Here is a 4,694-nt window from a genome sequence, read left to right on the forward strand (position 1 = left end):
TGGCTACAAGATTGCAGACTAGTCCTTGGACGATAATGGCAAATAACGGCAAATTAATACTCCTTTCACACCGAATTCCCATGGCCAGCCCTGGTCATTGAACACGGGTTTCAAGCCGTATCACATTGGTTTGAAACTCGTCCGCTCCGGAAGCTGGACCTGGTATATTTCTGGGACTTCTCCTCTGAGGGCATTTGGAGATGACATAATCTCCATACGGGATCCGGTCTCTAGGTCGACAGTAACTAGGTCGACCACTATTCGTCGACAGAGTCTTTAGGTCGACATGTTCTCAACAGGTCAAAGGGTCTACACGAGTTTTTCACAATTTTTTTCTTTTTTTGACCTTTTTCATACTTAACGATCCACGTGGACTACGATTGGGAATAGTAACCTGTGCCAAGCGCAGCAGTGCAAGGCACCTTGCCCGAAGCATGGCGAGCGAAGCGAGATATGCAAGGGGACACGGTGCATCAGGAAGATTAATTGCGGTTCCCGGTCACTGTAAGGAGAAAATGACTTAAAAAACCCCATAAAAACTCATGTCGACCTTTTGACCTGTCAACCTAGAGACCCTGTCGACCTAGTTACTGTTGACCTTGCATACCACACCCCTCCATACGCTGGTGATCCGGCTCTCCATACTGTGTGAACTGACCCAGGTTACCTGCAGCTCCCATAGAAACATAGAATTTGACGGCAGATAAGAACCACTTGGCCCATCTAGTCTGCCCCCTTTTTTTTACTATATTTTTATCTCAAACCTTATTTGATCCTTATTTCTTTGTAAGGATATCCTTATGTCTATCCCATGCATGTTTAAATTGCTCTACTGGTTTAGCCACTACCACCTCTGATGGGAGGCTGTTCCACTTGTCCACTACCCTTTCTGTGAAGTAATTTTTCGTCACATTTCCCTTGAATCTACCTCCCTTCAGTCTCAGTGCATGTCCTCATGTCCTATTGCGTCTCTTCATTTGAAGAATGTTTCCCTCCTGGACTTTGATAAAACCCTTGATACTGTATATTTGAAAGTTTCTATCATGTCCCCCCTTTCCCTTCTCTGCTCCAAACTACATATTGAGATTTTTAGTCTTTCTGGGTATGTTTTGTGATGTAGGCCATGCACCATTTTAGTTGCCCTATTTTATACAGGCTCTAATGTATTACTATCCTTCTGAAGATATGGCCTCCAGAACTGGACACAGTATTCTAGATGAGGCCGTATCAATGACCTATACAGTGGCATTATTACTTCTTTCTTTCTGCTGCTGATTCCTCTCCCAATGCAGCCAAGCATCTGACTAGCCTTCCTCATTTCTGTAGCATTGCTTACCTGCCTTTAAGTCACCTGAAATAGTGACTCCTAGATCCCTTTCCTCCTCAGTAGTTTCCAGTATAGTGCCATTAATACTATATTTCTCTAACGTCCTAAGTGGATGCTGGGGACTCCGTAAGGACCATGGGGAATAGCGGCTCCGCAGGAGACTGGGCACATCTAAAGAAAGCTTTAGGACTATCTGGTGTGCACTGGCTCCTCCCCCTATGACCCTCCTCCAAGCCTCAGTTAGATCTCTGTGCCCGAACGAGAAGGGTGCACACTAGGGGCTCTCCTGAGCTTCTTAGTGAAAGTTTTAGTTTAGGTTTTTTATTTTCAGTGAGACCTGCTGGCAACAGGGACTAAGGGGAGAAGAAGCGAACTCACCTGCGTGCAGAGTGGATTGGGCTTCTTAGGCTACTGGACATTAGCTCCAGAGGGACGATCACAGGCCCAGCCATGGATGGGTCCCAGAGCCGCGCCGCCGGCCCCCTTACAGAGCCAGTAGACAGAAGAGGTCCGGAAAATCGGCGGCAGAAGACATCCTGTCTTCACCAAGGTAGCGCACAGCACTGCAGCTGTGCGCCATTGCTCCTCAGCACACTTCACACTTAGGTCACTGAGGGTGCAGGGCGCTAGGGGGGGGCGCCCTGAGCAGCAATAAAAACACCTTGGCTGGCGAAAATACATCACATATAGTCCCCAGGGCTATATGGATGAATTTTAACCCCTGCCAGAATCCATAAAAAAGCAGGAGAAAAGTCCGCGAAAAAGGGGCGGAGCCTATCTCCTCAGCACACTGGCGCCATTTTCCCTCACAGCTCAGTTGGAGGGAAGCTCCCCTGGCTCTCCCCTGCAGTCACTACACTACAGAAAGGGTTAAAAAAGAGAGGGGGGCACTAATTAGGTGCAGTATTAACAATACAGCAGCTATAAGGGGAAAAACACTTATATAAGGTTATCCCTGTATATATATAGCGCTTTGGTGTGTGCTGGCAAACTCTCCCTCTGTCTCCCCAAAGGGCTAGTGGGGTCCTGTCCTCTATCAGAGCATTCCCTGTGTGTGTGCTGTATGTCGGCACGTTTGTGTCGACATGTATGAGGAGAAAAATGATATGGAGACGGAGCAGATTGCCTGTAATAGTGATGTCACCCCCTAGGGGTCGACACCTGAGTGGATGAACTGTTGGAAGGAATTACGTGACAGTGTCAGCTCTGTATAAAAGACAGTGGTTGACATGAGACAGCCGGCTACTCAGCTTGTGCCTGTCCAGACGTCTCATAGGCCGTCAGGGGCTCTAAAGCGCCCGTTACCTCAGATGGCAGATATAGACGCCGACACGGATACTGACTCCAGTGTCGACGGTGAAGAGACAAATGTGACTTCCAGTAGGGCCACACGTTACATGATTGAGGCAATGAAAAATGTTTTACACATTTCTGATAATACGAGTACCACCAAAAAGGGGTATTATGTTCGGTGAGGAAAAACTACCTGTAGTTTTCCTGAATCTGAGAAATTAAATGAGGTGTGTGATGATGCGTGGTTTTCCCCCGATAACAACTGATAATTTCTAAAATGTTATTGGCATTATATCCTTTCCCGCCAGAGGTTAGGGTGCGTTGGGAAACACCCCCTAGGGTGGATAAAGCGCTCACACGCTTGTAAGGGCTCTACCCTCTCCTGAGATGGCCGCCCTTAAGGATCCTGCTGATAGAAAGCAGGAGGGTATCCTAAAATGTATTTACACACATACTGGTGTTATACTGCGACCAGCAATCGCCTCAGCCTGGATGTGCAGTGCTGGGTTGGCGTGGTCGGATTCCCTGACTGAAAATATTGATACCCTAGATAGGGACAGTATATTTTTGCCTATAGAGCATTTAAAAGATGCATTTCTATATATGCGTGATGCACAGCGGAATATTTGCCGACTGGCATCAAGTCTAAGTGCGTTGTCCATTTCTACCAGTAGAGGGTTATGGACACGTCAGTGGTCAGGTGATGCGTATTCCAAACGGCATTTTGAAGTATTGCCTTAATAAGGGGAGGAGTTATTTGGGGTCGGTCTTTCAGACCTGGTGGCCACGGCAACAGCTGGGAAATCCACGTTTGTACCCCAGGTCGCCTCTCAACATGAGAAGACGCCGTATTATCAGGCGCAGTCTTTTCGTGGACAAGCGGACAAAATGTTCCTCATTTCTGCCCCGTGACAGAGGGAGAGGAAAAAGGCTGCAGAAATCAGCCAGTTCCCAGGAACAGAAACCCTCTCCCGCCTCTGCCAAGCCCTCAGTATGACGCTGGGGCTTTACAAGCAGAATCAGGCACGGTGGGGGGCCCGTCTCAATGAATTTCAGCGCGCAGTGGGCTCACTCGCAAGTAGACCCCTGGATCCTTCAGGTGATATCTCAGGGGTACAAATTAGAATTCGAGACGTCTCCCCCTCGCCGTTATCCTAAAGTCGGCTTTACCGATGTCTCCTTCTGACAGGGAGACAGTTTTGGAAGCCATTCACAAGCTGTATTCCCAGCAGGTGATAATCAAGGTACCCCTCCTGCAACAGGGAACGGGGTATTATTCCACACTGTTGTGGTACCGAAGCCGGACGGCTCGGTGAGACCGATTCTAAATCTAAAATCTTTGAACACTTACATACAGAGGTTCAAATTCAAGATTGAGTCACTCAGAGCAGTGATTGCGAACCTGGAAGAAGGGGACTACATGATGTCTCGGGACATCAAGGATGCTTACCTTCATGTCAAAATTTACCCTTCTCACCAAGGGTACCTCAGGTTTATGGTACAGAACTGTCACTATCAGTTCAGACGCTGCCGTATGGATGGTCCACGGCACCCCGGGTCTTTACCAAGGTAATGGCCGAAATGATGATATTCCTTCGAAGGAAGGGAATTTTAGTTATCCCTTACTTGGACGATTCCCTGATAAGGGTAAGATCCAGGGAACAGTTGGAGGTCGGTGTAGCACTATCTCAGGTAGTGTTGCGGCAGCACGATTGGATTCTCAATATTCCAAAATCGCAGCTGGTTCCGACGACTTGTCTTCGGTTCCTAGGGATGATCCTGGACACAGTCCAGAAAAAGGTGTTTCTCCCGGAGGAGAAAGCCAGGGAGTTATCCGAGCTAGTCAGGAACCTCCTCAAACCGAGCCAAGTCTCAGTGCATCAATGCACAAGGGTTCTGGGTAAAATGGTGGCTTCCTACGAAGCAATCCCATTCGGCAGATTCCACGCAAGAACTTTCCAGTGGGACCTGCTGGACAAATGGTCCGGGTCGCATCTTCAGATGCATCAGCGGATAACCCTGTCACCAAGGACAAGGGTGTCCCTCCTGTGGTGGTTGCAGAGTGCTCATCTTC

This window comes from Pseudophryne corroboree, chromosome 1 (assembly GCF_028390025.1).
Source record: "Pseudophryne corroboree isolate aPseCor3 chromosome 1, aPseCor3.hap2, whole genome shotgun sequence".
Lineage (NCBI taxonomy): Eukaryota > Metazoa > Chordata > Amphibia > Anura > Myobatrachidae > Pseudophryne > Pseudophryne corroboree.